The following is a 21,476-nucleotide window of genomic DNA, read 5'->3' as shown; positions in this document are numbered from 1 at the left end:
ACGTAGGAAAATTTCATCAACTAATTCTTCTACAATATATATGATTGAAGTAAAGAAAAAAGAAACATGTTTATCTTTTCTAAAACCATGTCCATAGATGTTGATTGGAATGGAAAATCTTTTGTTGGGTGAGAGTTATACTTAGCATTTTTAAAGCAGTGCTGTGAGCTAAAGCAGGCAAAGCCATTTGTGTGACAGTTTCTGTTCTATGAGGATGGTAAAATACTTACAGATGACAAAAAGAAAATTAAGAAATTCAATTGATTGAGCTGGAAGATATACTTTGCAGCAAGTTTTTGTATTTTATATTGATTTGATCAAAAATTGATATTTGTATTAAAAACTCCCGTTGTACAATCATGGCAGGAACTGCCTCTCTTCCCTCTAGATTTATTTTTGTAGTGGCATCTATGTTTCTTACATACATAGAGAAGACTCCTGCGAGTCCCTTGGACTGCAAGGCGATCAAACTGGTCAGTCCTAGAGGAGATCAACCCTGACTACTCTTTAGAAGGCCAGATCCTGAAGATGAAACTCAAATACTTTGGCTACCTAATGAGAAGGAAGGAATCACTGGAGAAGAGCCTAATGCTGGGAAAGATTGAGGGCAAAAGAAAAGGACAACAGAGAATGAGGTGGCTGGATGGAGTCACTGAAGCAGTCAGTGTGAGCTTAAATGGACTCCAGAGGATGATAGAGGACAGGAAGGCCTGGAGGAACGTTGTCCATGGGGTCGCAATGGGTCAGGCACAACTTTGCGACTAACAACAACTATGTTTCTTAATTCCAGGTTCTTTTACAATTGGAAGATGCAGAAATGGGATGTAAAAGGAAAATTCTGAACAAAACAGTAAGACTCCTAAAGGAAGACAATAATTCCTACCTAAGTGACTCAGTGATCACTGTTTTTCCTGATGGGTTGAAAAAGACAGCAGCAAAGCCAGAGGAGAAAGTTGATCATCTTGCCTTTTGATGACAGGAGCCCTTACAAATCATGAGAATAGCATTTGGGAGTGACTCAGGACAGATGCAACAGAGTTATTGATAATATTTTTGCAGGCATTGTTTTATACCAATTCAAAAAAGGATGAATAATAATTTGCCACAATAGTGAGGAAAAGTCCTATATCTCAATATGGGTATGACTGGAATTAAACTTTCTTTTTTGTCATTTTTGGGGGAAGGGGAGCTGGGGGGGGAGGAGAGCAGGGAAATGACTTTGCTTTTAAACTCTGGTAAGACTGTTTTTGGCCTTACAGTACTGTGTTATTGTTTCTTTCATGCCTCAAAATGTCCGAGAAACACAAAACTTATTTTTGAAAATCATGCTGTGGGCACTTACCTCACAGTTGAGGTAATCTAGAGTCAGGAAAAGAAAGTGTTTAGGATTCAGATGACCACTTTATAGGTGTTCTCAGAACAGGAGAGAAAAAACTTTATAAACTTATAAACCAAAGCACCATTGCAAAACTGTTAAGATTTATAAAACAATGCTAAGTAAGAATCTTCTCTAGATAACTAGGAAAAAGATGAGTTAAGTCAAGTCAATTAACTAGAATGCAATTGCTTCTAGTTTCCATATAAACTATTGGCATGCCACAACTTATTTAATAACATTTTGTCTAGAGATTTTGAGTCTCAGAGTTTCAAATCAATTATCATTACTTGGTGCAGAAAAGCATTTAGGCAGGCAAGATTTACAAGTTTTAAGGTAAAATATTGAAGCAGAAACAAAGTGGAGTTAAGAAGCGCTAGTACCACACCTAGACTACAAAAAAGAGAAAACATCTAAATGGCAATAAAGACTTATGGTTTCCTGAATCTCTTTACAACCATCTACTAGTTGTCTGGGTTTAGCAATTGCAATCTAGTCATCCTATGGACTGGAGAAAGAGCAGGAAAGTATAGAAAGCCATCTCTATTCAAAAAAGAATGCTGTTGGAAATATTTTGACCATTATACCTGTTTTAGTGGTTTTACTCAAAGCCCACAACTGACATTGCTCTCAGGGCAATATGTAGGAGGCATGCCATCTGCTGAAAAGTGCACAACTCATCACAGGAGAGATGGGTAACACCCTGGACAGTAGTGTGAGAAAAGGAAATGCTTCCTGTTTGGGTAACATCCAGAGGGTTTTTTTTCCAGTAGTTCTCAGTTGTCCAGTCAGGCAACAGTCACCTTTTCCTTCCTTTTCCAAGAGCTGTTGAGAAGTTGGTGCTGAGTAATTGGAGAATTAATAGCAGGAAACAACTGGGGAATTTTTAAATTCTGTTTTATTTCTGAATGAATGTAAAATGTAAGAGAAACCCAATCTAATCAGAGCAGGAAAGACAGAGCTGAGGGGAAAAAACTTACTGGTGTACATTGGGCATACACATATTCTGATCTTTTCACAAAGACTATTTCTTTCTGCCTGAATCCTTTCTAATATATGTATCAGAAATTGAAGGATACAATTTAAGTGCCATTTACTAAACACATAATCATCATCAAGAGCAGGGGTGGTATTCACTTACCTTTGCTACCGGTTTGTAGCAACTGTGAGCATGCGCGTCAAATGTGAGCATGCGCGGAACATCAAAAACAGGACGTGATTACATCTGGGCAGATGGGCAGAGCCTCCGACCACCACCGCCATTACCAGTTCGCCCAAACCGGATAGAACCGGCTGAATACCACCACTGATCAAGAGGATATCATGGGTAATGGGCCTCATGGAGAAAACATCAGCCACATGAAGTAACCAGAACAGGTTTCTGGAACATAAAGCTCCAGAGGACCCTCCCTCAAACTTGCCACTGGTAATAAAATCCTAACAATGAATAAGGAGGACTGAAAATGTTACAGGCCAAGGAGGAACTCAGAAGGATAAGATCTTGCTGACGGAGGCCTTCTACTACGAAAAGCAACTGTACATACACATAGTTATTTGTATTCACCTGAAAGTCACTTTTAATAACCACAACCAAACAGATCACACAGAACCAACAAAACCACTTCCAGGAATGCAGTTGCCCGAAAAATAAGGAGCCATCTGTATAGAGTCAGGACAGAACATGCCATAACTAAGGCAAAGCTCTTTAAGTGGGGAATGGCCAAGACCTCGCTGCACCAAACAAACTATGTAACACATATAATTCAAGAATGTCCCCTCAGGAAATTTGAAGATACCTGGGATGATCTCACCACAGCCACACCAGAATCAGTTACATGGTTAGCTTTCTTAAATATCGAAACATAATGTGTATTCCATTGAAAGGCTATGGCTCCGTATTATGGTGACCGCTGTAGATGCCTACACCATGGGTGTCGAACTCAATCGCGCCACATGATGTATCATGACGCATCGTGATCAGGGTTTTGCCTTTGCGGAGCTGGGATGGGCGTGGCCTGCACATGACGCATCCAGCCCATTGGCTGCCAGTTTGGCAGGCCCGCCCTACACTAAATAAATAAAACCTGAAAAGTCGCAAACCATTTTAAGAAGAGACTTAGTGTCAGAAATTCAAATCAACTTGCAGATATGATATATATAGAGAGATCAGAATACATTAAAGATAAAAGCAATACTTTCACCTGAAGGCCAGCAGTGCTGCACTTTTGAAATCTAGCATGAAAAAAAAAATCTCCTGGGTTTTTTTTTCCTATGCTCCAGTAAGAATATCTTCTGGAAGCAGAGGCTTTTCCACTCAATTTGGCTACTAAACTGAGTCCAGCTGTTTCTCCTCATTTATGCCACAAGGCTCAAGCAGAACAGATTTTTAACCTTTCATTTTTGCTGTTGCTGAAGTCAACAGTGATTATCTCCTTTCAGAAAGTGTGATACATAATTTGTACCCAAGAGATTCCTGTTGTGCGAGAGGACTTGCTTTTATAGGACAGTGGCTAAGACACTGAGCTCGTCAATCAGAAAGGTTGGCAGTTCGAATCCCTAGTATAGGTCTCCTGCGTGAGCAGAGGGCTGGACTAGATGACCTCTAAGGTCCCTTCCAACTCTGTTACCGTTATCTGAAGACACAGAAGCCCATTATATCCTCCAAGACAGGGGTGGGTTCTACTTACCTTTACTACCGGTTTGCAATGGGATTTAATTTAAATTTAATTTAATTTATTACATTTCTATGCTGCCCAACTCCCAAGGGACTCTGGGCGCTTCACGCTCGCTTCTGCGCATGCGCAGATGGTCTATAGTGACATCCAGGTGGGCAGGCAGAGCCTGCCCCCGGTTTTACTACTGGTTTGCAAGAACCGGACCAAACCGGGGGCAACCCACCACTGCTCTAAGATCTATCTAACCTGGCTTCATGAGAAAACAAAAGACTGCTTTTGGAAATTCAAGAAATTAAGTTATTAGGGCACCAACTGATGGTGAGCATTTTGCATAACCTACCAATGTTTTAAATCACTAATCATAGTAATGGCTATGAAGATTCTGAACTAATCAAGGGAAGATTCAAAATGAAAGAAACCTGATAGAATTTCAGGAGATTGCTAAATTAGATAACCTTACAATAGAAGAAAAGAGCAATTCTGAACTTTATGCAATATAGTTGGACTTAGAATACTTATGACATTCAATGTACTATTTCAAGAACAGGTTATAGAATCACAGATTAAATGCCCTAAAAGTCTCCCAAATCAATTATGGACATGCTCACCTATGACATTGTCTCAAGATATGAGTGTAGCTAGTCCTCAGTTTATGACCAAAATTGGGACCGAAGCTACTATCACTAAGCAAGCCAGTCATTAAGCGAGTTACGCCCAATTTTTGCTATGTTCATTAAGTTAATCACCACAGCCATTAAGCGAATCTGGCTTCCCCCATTAACTTTCTTGGTCAGAAGTCAAATGGAAAAGATGCAAATGATGGTCACATAATCCCAAATGCTGCAACAGCCATAAATATATTTTGGTTGCTAAGTGTCCTGCTTTTGATTACATGACTATGGGGATACTGCAATAGTCATAAGTGTGAGGACTAGCTGTAAATCACTTTTTTTCAATGCTGCCATAACTTTGAACAATTGCTAAACAACTTGATTTTAAGTTCACCTGTAATCCTTTTTTGATTTGTTTTTAATGCTAGGAATTTGTAGACAGTCTATTTTTTCTGTTTATTCTTGCTTTTCCATACATCCTAAATTCTACTTATAAGCCAGTGGTGGTATTCAGCCAGTTCTATCCAGTTCGGGCAAACCTGTAGTGGTGGCTGTGGGAGGGTCCATCCACCCACCCGGATGTCATCACGTCCCATTTTTGATGTTCTGCGCATGTGCAGAAGGTCCTCTGCATGCACGGAGGTTGCGCATACGAGTGAAATGAACGTGCAAGCTCACATTTGCGAACTGGTAGCGAAGGTTGTGGCCCGTACGCGGCCTGTGCAGCTAGTAGCTGATTCAGACAGGCTGGTGTGGTGCTGCACCAGCAGCCTGTGCAGCTGGCACTCAAGTCGGACAATGAGGAGGCTGGAAAGATGTGGTGCCAGAGGCGGGGATTCAACCAGGGCTTTCAGAACCTCCAGAAGCTCCCTTAAGTGAAGAGGACAAAGAGGAGAAGCCGCTTCTTGATGCACGGGTGCGCAGAGCTGCCAAAAGGTAGGAGTGGCTCCTCAGGAGGAGGTCTCCTCGAGAGTAAGGCTTGGGGCTAATTGGCCACTCCCTTAGCCTATTTAAGGAGGAATGCTGACTGAAGCAATTTGCAGGGAACAACTTAGTTCACATACCTTCGTGTCTTGTCTTGCTTATCAGCTTCCTGCAAATTGCTTCTGGGCATTCTGCCAACCATAGTAAGCTTTCAGTTATTATTCTTTGAATTCATGGCGGCTATTAATGAAATTAATTAACAGCCATTGTTGTAAAAGACTGGTTTATTCAGTAAACTAAGGTTTGAACGGACTTTGTGTGTGCTGCGTTCTTTGGGGTCCATAGCTGGGACAGAACAATACCACCCGATATAAGCAAATCCTTGTTCACTGTCTTCTACATCCTAGTTACGATAGGGAAAAAATATAGACAACTTATTCATGAACCTGATCTTAATGCTTCTGGGCAATTTTTCCTAAAAATTTTTACAAACCCTATAAACACCTGCTCAGCTTGATTTTCTCTGCTTATATACTGTAAATAATACACTTCAGATTCTTGTTTCACTTTCCATTCCATCTTCTGAGCTAAAGTTGCCTGTCATTAGTCATTCTCCCTTTGCATGTACATTGATGTCCATAATACAGCCCACACTCACAATGTGAGTTATTGTAACAAGTGTCTGGTGGAAAAATGCTCCCATGCATGCTTATCTTCCAGCCTCACGGCTAGGGGAGTATTTTTAATAGAAATGAAGGAATGATGTTCTCTCTGAAAGCTGACTTCTCCCTTGCTTGATCCCTTGTTTATGTACATTCCACAGGGACACATGCAATCAATCAAATAAATAATCCCAATTGATGCTAAAAACGTAAGTGGGGCTCTAGCAGTTTATTCTTTTTTGCTCACTCTCTCTCTCTCATTCTATGTGAGAGGAGGACATTACTAGCAGCTCTGGGAGTTAGAAACCTGTTTGACTCCTGGCTTTTTCATTCCCCATTTTATCAACTAAAAAGGCAGTCAATTGGCTCAAGGGTATCCTTGTCTGCTCTTCGTATTTTAAGGCTAGGAATTGATCAAAGGTCAAATTCAAAGATATACTGAAATGTCAATAATTAAAATATTTATTCCTTGATGCTTTTGCCTGTAAAGGGCCACAAGACATAGACATGCGCACAAATGACAGAATTGTTATTCTGCTGAGATGTGACAAAATGTACTAAGAAAGCTTCATTTAAGCATCATTAGTCAGAAAAAGGGCAAGACTATGGTGATCATCCAATTCTGTTCTGGGATACAGGTTGCTGTGGTTTCACACACAATCTTATCCTCTTTCAGGAATCTACATGTTGCTTGCTGTATTATCATCCCAGATCTATGTACATGATACCTGAGGTTTTCTTCCAAATTTTTGCTTACTAATGTTGCATACTCTGTAAATTTCTCCAGTACTTCATCACCACTAAGTTGCAAAATTTGTATTTTATATATTCACCTATCAATGTGTTTTCCCTGATGTTATTATTTACACTGATCCATCCTTTTCTGCTTATTTAATGATGCAGAGCACATCATGAGAAAGGCGGGGCTAGATGAATCACAAGTTGGAATTAAGAGAAATATCAACAACCTCAGATATGCAGATGATATCATTCTAATGGCAGAAAGTGAAGAGGAATAAAGAGCCTCTTGATGCAGGTGAAGGTGATGAGTGCAAAAGTTGGCTTGAAACTCAACATTAAGAAAACTAAGGTCATGGCATCCAGCTCTCTCAATTCCTGGCAAATAGAGGGGAAGAAATGGAGGTAGTGACAGATTTTATTTTCCTGGGCTCCAAGATCACCACATGGGGACTGCGGCCAAGAAATTAAAAGACACTTGCTCCTGGGGAGGAAAGCTATGGCAAATCTAGACAGCATACTAAAAAGCAGAGACATCACCCTGCCAACAAAAGCACGTATAGTCAAGGCTATGGTTTTCCCAGTTGCAATGTATGGCTGTCAAAGTTGGACCATAAGGAACGCTGAGCGCCAAAGAATTGAGGCCTTTGAACTATGGTGCTGGAGAAGACTCCTGCGAATCCCTTGGGCTGCAAGGCGATCAAACTGGTCAGTCCTAGAGGAGATCAACCCTGACTGCTCTTTAGAAGGTCAGATCCTGAAGATGAAACTCAAATACTTTGACCACCTAATGAGAAGGAAGGAATCACTGGAGAAGAGCCTAATGCTGGGAACAATTGAGGGCAAAAGAAGGGGATGACAGAAAATGAGATGGCTGGATGGAGTTACTGAAGCAGTCAGTGTGAACTTAAATGGACTCTGGGGGATGGTAGAGGCCAGGAAGGCCTGGAGGAATGTTGTCCATGGGGTCACAATGGGTCAGACACGACTTCCCGACCAACAACAACAATCCCTTCTCTGTGATATAATTTACCGACAGCAGACCTTATTCCAAACCTGAATTAAGAAGGAATCTTTAATCATTAAACTGATCATCTCTCCATTCCCTGCCACATAACAGAATCTTACAAGCTGAAGCTCAAGCTTCACCCAGCTGAAGATGCCCATTTAGCCCATTCATCAAATGAACATTAGATTTACAGTATGTTCACCCATTTCAATGAATCTCTTTTTTTCTTTAATAAAGTTAGAGGCTATGGCAGAATCAAAACATATACTATCTAGTGACCCACATCCTCCCATCCATTACTTTTATCTCCTTTCTGGTTTTTGTTATACTGGGCAAACGTGTGTCATCACCTTTGGAATGCAGAGTAACATGTAACACAACTTCCTCCTAAAAAAAACCTAATGACCCAAACCATTACAATGAAGCATTTCCTTTCTTTTCTTCTCACCTTACAAGCAGATTCTTGACTGAGAATGGCTTCTTTTTCTTGAGCTGACACAAACTACAATCCTACAAGCAATTTATTATGAAATCAATATCTGCTTTCCCTTTCAATTCTACTGCATGTATCACAGGATGGTGTCTTCTGACTATGAATTTTAAATGGAAGCACTTTTTTCCTCAGATTTGTTTTGCCTTTCAAAGGGATTTCAATTCCTACCTACTTCCTTATACTTGTGTAGTTTTCTGATGCAATTTGAAGGCTTTGGATCTTTTCTTATGTACTGTAGGTCTGAGACGGTTTTCCAAATGAAGCTTCAGCTAAAACCCTTGAATGGGCTCACTCACTGCAAGAAAAATCATCCCAGCTACTTTGTCATTTGTAACAGCCTCCACTTTTTCTTTTGTTGTGGTAGTGTAGGCCTCTCCTTGTATAGCACAAATGTGATTCCTTGAGACTTCAGAATCAATTTAATCTTGATAGGCTGAATGAAACGTTGGTTCTTCCAGTCAACTTCAAACTCACTGTATAGTCCAATTCAGAAATCTGTACATTAGAGAATCTAGATATGACATAGGTAAAAACAACCACCATTGAGATGACTGATAACCTGCTCATCACCTCTGAGTTATATAAGAATATGGTTTTGATCTCTGAATTGGAGCAGGCACCTATAACTTATAATGGTGTTCTTGAACTAATTCCTGACACTAGGAGCAAGCAATTTATACTTTTATAGCCAAACCATCTGCAGAATTTGACGTCAGAATAATAAAACAAGCATTATAGTGTACAATGTGGGGCAGATTGTACTATAAAATCAGTTTCATATTTTGCTCCCTGTAAAAGCCCATGCAAGCAGCATCTTCCAGATGCGTTGACTTCAACGCCCAGAATTCTGAGAAATGACCACATTGGCTGGGGAATTCTGGAAACTGAAACCCACATACTCGAAAAGAATCTGGGTTGGGGAAGATTGCCTAACTTTTTATAATATCAAACTGATCCAATAAAAATATTTTAGGAGCAATATTCTGAATCTGTACGGCAGACATTACAACCATTAAACCTTTTTAAATTTAGGGTCAGGGACCGGCAATATAATGGTTATTAACATATAGGAATTTGACCTTTTAAATGATGCTTTGGTCTTTAAATAAATCAATAAATGGTTATCTGTAATGCTGCAGTACAAAACCTTTGGCTCTGATGTTTACAATATCTCTGTCTCTCAATCCACTCACTCGATAAATGCAGAGATTTTTTTAAAATAAAGATGGCAATTGTTGCATCTCTATTTGGAAAAGGGTTCACTCATCAATCCCCCCCACACACACACAAAAAGAAACCCACACAAAGATAAGCTGAGGTTGGTAAAGACAACTCAGTGAAACTAAAGGGTGTGGCAGGGATCAAGATAATCTGTTTGCCTTTTGAGAATCAAGAATTGTTTTGACTTTCCAGATCCCCAGTGATGATCTGAATAAACCCCTATAAAGAATTGTATTTGATGAGCCACAAGTTTAAATGACTAACTACACCTAATTTACTGTGAAAGCATTAGTCAGTAAGCAGTGATGAGTTGCTACCTAGTTTTTCTGGAAAATAATCATTGGCATGTTAAATATGCAAATTAATGTTAACTGGGGCTTTTTCCTTCCATGGTACTTCCACCTACATGTAAATATATCTACTTTCTTCTTTGCTCATCATTCATTGTTGAACTTTTGGAGGGAATAATTTACTTCATGTTCAGAATAGCAGTTGGTTCTCAACATCCAGGAAGAATCTATTTTCTAAAAGTTGTGAACCTAAGTAAGATCCTTTCCTTGCTTGCCATTTAAACTGGCACCAGAACACACTGGTAACACTTGATCTCATGGCACTAATGTTATTGATTGATTGATTGATTCGATTTATATGCCGCCCTTTTCCGGAGACTCAGGGTAGCTTACAATGCGTTAAGCAATAGCCTTCATACTTTTGTATATACCTGCTTAGTAGGGCTTTCGGGCCCCCTAAGCAGTGTTCTTTTTTATACAAAGTCAGCTTATTGCCCCCACAATCCGGGTCCTCATTTTACCTACCTCGGAAGGATGGAAGGCTGAGGCAACCTTGAGCCTGGTGAGATTTGAATTCGCAGTAATTGCAGGCAGCTGGCAGCTAAGTGCTACTTAACAGCACTTTAGTCCGCTGCACCACCAAGGCTCTTTAAAAGTTATCTTGTCCCCCAACCCAAAAATGTAGATTGTTGAGCTTGTCAATCCGAAAGGTCGGCAGTTTGGCGGTTCGAATCCCTAGTATAGGTCTCCTGCGTGAGCAGGGGGGTTGGACTAGATGACCTCTAAGGTCCCTTCCAACTCTGTTACTGTTACTGAACAGACTAGCCTTGATCAAACTTTGGTAAGAACCCCAGGAGATGCCTGTAATTTCAGAAGATGAACAGGCAACATCTGCCCTTACCTATTCACTGGCTATTCAATACTCTTAAAATATTTTCTCTCAACAATTAAAATAATTCATTTTACTACTCTCAGGGCAACTACCAGAAGCAAGACAACATATCATACTTCTGGCCAGAAATTATTTCAATAGACAAGAGCTAAGTTATGCAAAAGATCCTCACTGAAGGTTATTTCAGTCATTTTTATCATTAAAAATGCACATACATAATGGTATATGATCTGTTCTCTGACTTGAAGGCAAAAGTGGTGAGGTTTTTTTGGCACCTGAACAGAAGTTTAGGAATAAAGAGGTTGCTTTTATGGACACAGATAATCTTTGCTTTGTTTTTGGTCTGTAGAAGTTGTCCTTAAAATAGCTCTGGTACAATCTGTACATTCCCTCCCATCCTTACTTCTTTCTTTTCAGGCTTACAAAAACACCAAGCATTCACTTCTCAGATAAAAAGCCATTGATTACATGGGTAAATAACCCGTTTTTAAAATATCTCAGTGCAACTTCCTACTGTTCTATGTATATGTGAAAAATATTAGGCAGGGTTTCACCCCTATAAATCTTACAAACATTTCATATTTTATCAAATGACTAGGCCGTAATATAAATTCAGAAAATAAGTCCTGCCTGAGATAATTTATCAAATACTCATACACCAAACTGGAGAGGGGAGAAAATATTCCAAATCACTTTAAATATCATTCCTTCTGCTATTTTTCTCCATAGCATTAGCTTTATTTCTTTTACTTTATAGGCGTGTAAAAATAGTTACTGGTATTTATTATAAATAATTACTAAACACAGTTTCAAAATGGAAAGAAAAGGATATGAAAGTAGTGGAGCACCTGAAATAATTCTTGTAGCTACAGATATTGGGGAGTGAGGGAGGGAGACTACTCAATCCTATCTATACTACTCCCAGAGAATTACAGTATTTATCATTCAAAGGAAAAGTATTGGACTTTGTCTTATCTCACAGATAAGGCTGACCTTTTCTGATCAGCCTCTCAGTGTTCATAAAAAGTGATTCAATATTAAGAACAACCAACAAAACAAAAATTCTTCCTGGATCAGTGGATAAAGATCCACTTGATACTGAATCTAGCACCAGGATATGGACACAATAGTGCCATTTTATGTGAGCCCTCCAGTAGCTGAATGTAAAGGATAGGATGTCTAATCCTACAAGTAATGTGTACTGATTCTGATTCAAAGCCATTCTGGTAACCTTATCTCCTATGAATTTCCCTAACGCTCTTGGAAAGTCAGCTAACATGCTATCTGTTATTACAGCCCCTGATAAAGATTTCTGTACTTTTATCATGTGTTATTTGAAGAAGTAAAATATTTGACAGTATGACTCAAGCTTTCACAACATGCATATACAATTATAACTACAACTTGGCTTTCTTTTAAACCTGGAAATAATTTCAGAACAAAATATACTAAGGGCTTTCCCATCTTTGAGTAAAAATACTGTCTCCCATCTTGAGTCAACAGAAAATAACACCAGCATAAAATTTGCTGTATGCAGTGACAATTCTTATCCTGCCTCTATTGCATGTGATCTAAATCAATACCACTAAATGGCATTGTCCTTTCTGATTTGTGAGTGTGCCGCTCCTTACATATGATCACAGCTGTGCCGCGCGATCGTCAAAGCGTCTTTTTTTTTTTACTTTTTTAAAGCATTTTTTACAACCTGTTCAGCGAATAGGTTGTAAAAAATACTTTGAAAAGTAAAAAAGAAAAAAGGCTCTGAAGATAGCGCGCCACAGCTGATCAGGCCCCCCATGCTTACCCCATGCCTCCTTTTGGTATGCACTGCGTGTGCATGCACCTCACATTTAGTGTGTGGTATGCACTGTGCACACGCAGTGCATGTTTGGCATGCAGCGGGTATGCGCAACCAGAGAACTGGTAGTAAACCGGTTCAGATTTCACCACTGTGTACAACCTATTTATAAAAGACTTGGGTGATGGATTAAAATATGTTTATCAAATCTTCGTGTGACACAATGATAAGGAGAAAGCAAAAAACTCAGAGGATAGTTTCAGGAAGCCCTTTATAAGCTGCAACACTCTGAAAAACCCAGCAAGATGAATGTCAATAGAAATAAATGCAAAGTTCTACATTTTAGTAGAAAAGATCAAAGGTATGACTATTGAATGGGGGAAGCAGTAATATATACATTGGGGTAACTTAATAGATCATGAACTGAACATGAAGCAACATGTGATGCAACTGAAAAAAACTGTAGTGCTGGACTGCATTGGCAGATATGTAATATTGAAAACAAGATAAATGTAATTGATTTGATTTGATTTGATTTATTAGATTTCTATACCGCCCTTCTCCCGAAGGACTCAGGGCGGTGTACAGCCATATTAAAACACTTATTAAAACAATATTAAAATATTGAAACAATATTATTAAATAAAACACTTATTAAAACAATATTAAAATATTGAAAATAAGATAAATCATCGTTTCTCTTTATTCTGCATTTGTCAGACTGCACTTAGAATTTCATGTCCCATACTGGACATCATGTTTTAGGAATACTAATAATAAATTAAAGTATGTCTGGAACAGGGCAACTAAGATGATAAGGGACTTGGAAGGAAAAATGTATGAAGAACATTTAAAGGCATTGGGAATGACAGCTAGCTTCATTATCTCAAGGATTCTCGTATACAGGGGACAATTCTTCAAAGTTGTTCCAGAAGATGGCAAGAAATTAAAAAGAAACAGATGTTAGAAACAAATGGGAAAGTTGTGGTCATAATTAACATAGAAACTCACCTAATTTTGCTAGTAGCGCCCAGGCACTAGAATTCATGTCCTGACTGACTGGATTTACATCTGCCTCAGACTAATCTTCTGCCTTCCCCTTTTAGTACAAATCATCAAAAACTTTGCAATGCAATATGGCCTCAAGAGCTTGACACCCACCAACAACTACAAGAGCCATCCCTTTGGTCAACATTCCTGTGATTTTGACACAGGAAACCATTTTACTCATTCATAAATGCCTAGGAGACATGAATAAAGTGTTAACTACCACTGAAGTACAAAAGTGAAAGGTTATGTAATTGCACCCAGAATGTTCTGCATTTTCCTTACACAAGCATTTGCCATGAACACAGATGGGTTCCTGGTTTCAAGTAACAACGAGAGACGTTCATGGAAACAACTAGGGAACTAAGGAAACAAATCCTGGGAAAAGAAGAGTGCTAAGACACATTATTGGCACAATCAGAGAAGGTCAGCATCCTTCTGATCCTTGTACTGATATGCCTCTTAGCCACATGATAATGACTACAAGGACAGTAAAAGCTTGTACATGAATAGCAATGCCAATCAGGCATTATGTGGCAGGTGCCATGTACCAACTGTACAATCTCTTCTGCCTCCTAAGCCAAAATGGCTACAGAATGCAGTGCTAGTGCCTGGTAGGAGGGACAGTTTCTGTAGCAACCTAAAATGGGCAGTGGGAACTCGGCAAATCCTCACCCAGATCAGGAGCTGAGACGAATAAGTAAGGAAGAGCTATAAGGCAGTTCCAGTCAAGAGCCAAGATGAGATCAAGATACTATTGCATAAGCCAAAGAGAAGATCAAGGTCATCAGGGCAGATTTGCGCCATGGGGGAGTCAAGCAAGGACAAGGCATAAGACTGGATATCATCACCTTTCACTGAGTTGACATTTCAGGACAAGGGATTTGCATATGTCACAAGAGATGTAAATTAAAGATTGAATAAAATTCTGTAATGATATTTGCATTACAAGCTAATTCAAGCTGGGACAAAAAAAAACACTACAGATTTTAAAAGAGAGATGAATCACACTTGCTAAATGATAATTAAATTCTAGGAGTGTTACATTGATAAGCAACATCACCATCTCTCAGATTTCCTCTGCCCATTTATTGCACTCTTTTCTGGCAAAACTAAATCTTGTTTTAATCAGCAAGTACTTTTAAGAATAAAATAATAATGTTCTTTATTTGGGCTTTCTTTTGGGAAAAAAACCCCAATTATTCAAAGAGTCAGAAGATGGAAACTTATTAATCTTTTAACAGCTTTACTAACTGCAGTATGTTTCAGATGTTATTATAGATGTTTAACTCAATATCTCAACAACTGTACACAAGATTTCCTTAGTTATTCTGAGTTTGCCCCCTTCCCATAAGATATATAGTAAATGGGCATTATATTTTTGAAATAATAGATCTGTAATGGACTCCCAAGAAATGTTTACTTAGCCACATGGCTGTCCTCATTTACCTAATCGAAGATGCAATTTATTTTAGAAGGCTTTTCTGAGATACAGCTTTTTTCTTAAGGGTTTTCCAAGATGCTTTTTAATCATATTGTGAATTAAATTGCTTCACCTATTTTATTCCCATAGATTGCTGCTTTACTGTTTATAAGCCACTTAAATACAAAAGTAGAGTACAAATGTCAGATTCTTTAGAATTTCCTATTAATAATAAAATACAAACATGGACCATGTCAAGATTTCAGAAGAGATAAATAAAAAATATGACAAGAGAATTCAACATTTTCAAAAGTGTTAATGAACTATTCCTGAATAATATTGAAGATTTAATTGTTGTGACTGTAATAGTAGCAGTAGTACAGTAGTATAGTATAGTAGTAGTAACATTCATCATAAACAAAGAGAAAGAAAGGGGGGAAAGTCTGGTCTATAGTTCCACTTAGCCATGGAAAATCATGAGACTCAAGACATTACTCCTATCTCATCCCAACCAACGAGTAGGACAGCCTTCAGTCATCCTTAACTTTACCACTATAAAAATAATTTCCCCCTTGAAGTAGATGTTATCTCACCATAGCTTTAAAACATGTAAAGTTTGAAATGCTCTGTCAGCATTCTCTTGAAAGTAAAACCAGACAATCTGTTGTACATAGGATCAAAGGTATCTTTTGAATGTTTCAAGTGATGAAGGCATAGTCTTACATCTCATCACTAGTCGTTTATCCTCCAGTCTCTACCCTCTCCATTACTCCTTTGTACCCTGAGTTCCTTTTATATACTAGCTTCCTCTGCCCCATTTTTGACACCAATTTCTCTCTATAGAGAAGTTTTGCCATAGAGGAAAAAGAGCAGATTCAGGTTCAATACAGAGATAGTTAGTTAGTTAGTAGTTAGTTAGTTAGTTAGTTAGTTAGTTAGTTAGTTAGTTAGTTAGTTAGTTAGTTTATTATATTTATATACCGCCCTTCTCCCGAGGGCGGTGAACAGCCATGGTAAAAATAATATACAACAAAAATTAAAAGCTTATTAAAATAATTCAATCATTCGGCCAAATTTAAAACATCCAACTAAAATCATAATAAAACCCCTATCAAAACCCAATTTAAAAAACCTTTATCGTTTATCTTATTTAGATAGCAGTGAGAACTCTTATTGATAATCTTTGGCTGGATCAAAGATAGAGCTACCATGAGTCTCTTGGTACTATTCAATTTCTCAACAGCTTTCAGTGCCATCAATCATGATTATCTTCTGAGCTGTCACCAATAGTTGGGAATAGGAACAGAGTAGTCCTCCTTCCTCAAGGGACAGCTCCAATTGGTGATGGTACAGGGTAGTCTTAGGCTCTTAAGTGGGTTCAACGCTTACCCTACTCCTATTCAAGAACTACTTGAAATTGCTGGGTGAGATCATCCATTTGTCTGGAGTCAGGTTTCATCAGTAAGATGATGATATCTAATTGTACACCTCTCTCTGAATAGGGGCAAACAGGTTGAAACACAATTCTGACAAGGCAGAGTACTTGTGGATTCCAAAACCCACCAATTCCAGCAAGATTCTATGATTAACTCTGAATTTGGTTACACACCTCTGGGCAGAGTTGTTTCTCAATTTGGGGCTGCTACTTGAACAGCAGGTGAGAACGATGGTGAAGAAATTGCATAGCTCTATCCTAGGCACCTATTGCAAATTTTCTTGAAAAGGCAGGCATTACCATCATTCATGACCTAGTCACTTACAGAGTGCAATTCAAGCTGTTGGTTCTCACATTTGAAGCCCTTCATGGTTCGTTCATCAATTACTTTAATTCATCCATAACTGATGTATGAAATAGGCTGTGTCATCATTAGCTACAGGTATACTGGTACAAAAGCTTTTTCTTCCCTAGTCTAATACCACCAAAGGCCAGGATGAAAGTATATAAAATCTATGACATTTTGCTTTCCTCAACTTTAGAGAGATCAGATGACAAGTTCTTAGGGTGAACAGAAATGTTTTATAATGTATGAGTTTTCTGCAGGCACATCTCTTCCTCTCTAGGCCAGCATTCACTATATTATTTCTCTCTTAACCATTGCACTATTAGTACCGGTACTTGATTTTTAGAATTTCTTCCAGATCCATTATGTCTTCAACCCCTTTTTTTACTCCTTCTCGCCAGAATTCCAGAAAAGTAGATAAAGGAGCAGGCCTCCACCAATTAATATAGAAAACGATGAGATGAATCAGTCCTTATCTCCCACTTTCTTCTTATCACAGAATCCATTATGTCTCCAACCCCTTTTTTTACTCCTTCTCGCCAGAATTCCAGAAAGGTAGAGAAAGGAGCAGGCCTCCACCAATTAATATAGGAAAAGATGAGATGAATCAGTCCTTATCTCCCACTTTCTTCTTATCGCAGATAACGAAATATTCAGGTCTTTGTTCTGAAGTCAAACTCTTCCCATTCCTTTTCCAACTGGTGTAGTGCTGTGATTGGTGGATGGTTTCCCCGCTTCCTGGTGATGTGCTAAAAGGGAGCTTCAGCAAAATCAGAGAAATCCAATCACCATAACTATCGTAAGTGGCATACCCACAGGAGACAAAAACATTTTGCAATTTACTCTGAATAGACCCAAAATAGAAAATATAGAGGTTGGCAGTAAGGACAGCTAATTTTATGCTAGTTTTGTTTTGTGATGACTCACAGGTGGGGAACAACGGGGAAAGACCCAGAAGAGAGAGACAACTAGAATTCTAAAAAAATGTGAGGCTAAACACAGTCTCTCACAAGCACTCATTTAGAATGGATAAATATTACAAGATTTAAGCAAAGTCTCACCATATGCCGTTACATCTTAGTTTTGGAAAAGAAATTTAAATCTCTCCTTCAAAATCTCCAAAAACAAAAAAGATATTTAATAACGAGAATATTCAAAGATTTCTTGCCCAGCAGTAAATTGAAAATATCAATAATTATTATTAGAAATTTAAAGGGAAGGATACAGCTACTAGGATAAGAGAGGAAGGGAAAAAGAAAATTATTTGGCAAACTTAAGAAATCCCCATAATTAGTTTACAAATTAAAACAATACATTAATAATTATGCTTCAAATGTTCTGAAAATTCTGTTATTTATCATTCCACTTCTCTTACCAGCTCTAAGTTTAGTTCTTATCCTCTTAACCAAGAACTATTCTATATACAGTATCATGTTCCTAATACCTATCTATGTTCCACCTTCAGGAGTTTAAACACAAGACTTGAAATCTGATGCAACATTTCTATGACTCCAATTATTATAATTTTTTAAAATGTTGAGAGTGTTTCTGGTGCTTGCTTTTAATATACCCTAGTAATTATAATCATTTTTACAACACAGGCCAGATCATTATTGTTTCAGTTAACGATCTAATGCATACTTTTCACATACCTGGTACACAATAGAGCTATGCAATTGGCTTGGATCTGAAAAATGCTTTAAAGCACACAGCAGCGCAAATATAATACTCGTGTGCATCTCTTTAAAACAGCTGCCAAGTACAGCTATGTGATTTCAACAGAAGAATTGCGAAGAGGTGCTGTGTTTTTGCTCCTACCACTCCAAAGCATTTTTCTGGTACAGATAAGTCCTCAAATTACAATCATTCATTTAGCAACTGTTCAAAATTACAATGGCGCTAAAAAAAGTAACTTAGGACTGATCCTTGTACTTACGACTGTCACAGCATCTCCATGGTCACATGATCAAATTTGGCAATCAGCATGTAGTCACGACGGTGGCGGTGACCCAAGGTCATGTGATCACTCTTTGCAAGCTTCCCAGCTGGCTTCCAACCAGAAAACCAATGGGAGAAGCAGGAGTCACTTAACAACTGTGTGATTTACTTAACAACTGCAGTGATTCACTTAACAACCATGGCAAAAAATGGTCATAAAATGGAATTCGATCACTTAACAACCACCTTGTTTAGCAACAAAAATTCTGTCTGAAATGTGGTTTCAAGTTGAGGACTATCTGTATTGCATCTGAAGCACCATGCAGTCCCAAGTGGGTAAGTCCCCTTAAAGGTTAATACCAGAAACATGTTCAAAATATTTTTCTGACCTGAGTGATGTATAGGTGTTCCTGATGAATATTACTTGCATTCTCACTTCCTATAAAGGGAGACAAGAAATTCAGCATGTAAAAATGTATCTTGTTTCTCCCTATAAAGTTCTCATTTACCTTTAAAGCTTCTTGGATGACAAGCGAAACGTCTTCAAAGAAAAAGCCAGAAAGTCCAGTTGCCTCTTGAAAAAGCACCTTCGGGACAACCATGACATGGATGCCTGAGAATCTCCATAGACATTTACCTTTAGAGTTACTAATTTATATGTGACACTACCCAGTAGCATTGTTCTACACTGAACTAAGTCCTTCCTAATGAGGTTTGTAAGGTTCAGGGTTTCACATGTTATCTAAGAACCTGCCATTACAGTTTGTATAGCATAGTTTACAGTTTGGTACTTTGTAAGACATGGCCTAATTCTTAAGAAACACTTAAGTCTTGTATTCTCCTAATTCTATTCTCAAATATGTCAGTCATTAGAAGTGTTTCATGTGTATTAAAACACACCCACACACACACAAAGAATGCTTTAGCTTTGCCATCTAAACTATGTGATTTCTACTGCTGAAACAACTACACTAAAGAATAAAAGCACTCTGGGGAACACTAGTTTGCTAGAACATCATGCACTGCATTAGGGTGTTTTCAGCATTGATTTCAGAGGTTCAGCAGGTTCTGACCAGTTCTGGAGAACTGGTAGCAGAAATTTTGAGTAGTTCAGAGAACTACTAGTTTGGGCCTCTGACTGGCCCTGCCCCCATCTATTTTCTCTCTCCCGAGTCCCAGCTGATCGGGAGGGAATGGGGATTTTGCAGTAACCTTCCCCTGGAGTGGGGAGGGGGGAATGGAGATTTTATAGTATCCTTCCCCTGCCACGCCCACCAAGCCATGCCAGGCCCAAGCCACGCCCACAGAACCCATAGTAAAAAAAATTGAATCCCACCATTGATTAATTTAGTATGAGATATGTACGGTCTCTGGGACTAAAGGCATTTTTAGGTCTAACACATCACTAAAAGAAAAGCAAAAGCAGTTGATGAGAACCTAACTAGATGTAGTTTGCAGTTTTTGAATGGATATAACAATATGTCCCACATGTCCGTTTTGCTCCATTTGACTACTCCTTCCACAGTTTCTAGAATAGAAAACACATCCTGCCCTGGGTTATAAAATCTGATGTAAGAGATTTGTAATAATTTGGGTGCTTCAGGAACTGGAAGGAGGTCCAGATCTGCCCTCTCCCCTAAAAGCACAAAAAGCCATAACCTCTTGAAACACACTATTTCTGATTGCATGAATACTTCATGTTACAATGGTTCCCCACGTTATGCAGTGACCACAATACACTGCACGGGAAGAATTTACATATCATTGCATCATCTTTTTCTGTGGCATCCTAGCCTCCCTTGTGCTCTGTGTCATTATTTACTTGGGGATTTTTTTTTTTGATGCATAGATATTTAAACATATACTATCTTACCTGCAATTTGTAGCCCACCTGGTCTTTGGAAGCCTTTGCCATGTGCTGCTTCTTCCCATTTGAATCAGCCCTGGATCAGTCACAACCTCAAATCAACATTTAACAATGGAAGATGGAGAGGAACAAACTGAATTTTCAGATTAAAAAAAAAAAGCCTTCACAAACATGGAAAACAGAAGATGAGACTGGGATTCAGAGTTTATCCAGCTGCACTAGCTCTAACAAAAAGGTGGGATTTAAATATAAAAAATAAGTAAGACCTTCGGAAGACTGAGATTGGGAGTAATAGAAAAGTAGTAGAGGCAGGATAGGGATCAACATGAGGGAGCAACGCATTTCATCCTGGTATAGTTTGCTGCCAGCTCATCAATGAGAGGAAAGCGCTCCAAAAGAGAAAGCTCAATGTTGCCATTATTTTCTCTGCAGCCCATAAGGGAAACAGTCTTGAATCATAATCAGCTATACTGGCATTAAGAAATTTTCTTCCTTATTCCATCATCCAGGGTTAGACTCAAGGTTTGCAAAACCTGTTATGTTTTGCCACTCTCCATCTTGAACAGGAGGTGGTTAACTCCTATTTCTGCCATGGTGCCCCAACTGGGTGATGTTTTCCTGCTCTGTGGTATTATACAGTACTTAAAAGGAATGTAACAAATTCAGCCAGGAAAACCAATCACTTAGCTATTACAACTGGTGTACTCACCATTTAAAAGTGAACCTGAAGAA

General features: G+C 38.6%; 1 long non-coding RNA gene across 1 annotated transcript; it reads right to left on the bottom strand.

Moving 5' to 3' along the window:
* Positions 1–15,497: 15,497 nt before the first annotated feature.
* Positions 15,498–20,905, bottom strand: LOC148115454 (uncharacterized). The gene is made up of 3 exons (XR_015732546.1): positions 20,751–20,905; positions 19,267–19,316; positions 15,498–17,699 (listed from the first exon to the last, which is right to left on the bottom strand). It is a non-coding gene; the product is annotated as an uncharacterized LOC148115454 (long non-coding RNA).
* Between the last annotated feature and the right edge of the window lie 571 nt (positions 20,906–21,476).

The sequence above is a fragment of the Pantherophis guttatus genome, chromosome 2 (genome assembly GCF_059756535.1).
Source record: "Pantherophis guttatus breed Tessera chromosome 2, ASM5975653v1, whole genome shotgun sequence".
Classification (NCBI taxonomy): Eukaryota; Metazoa; Chordata; class Lepidosauria; order Squamata; family Colubridae; genus Pantherophis; species Pantherophis guttatus.
This window is presented reverse-complemented; position numbering and strand designations above follow the sequence as displayed.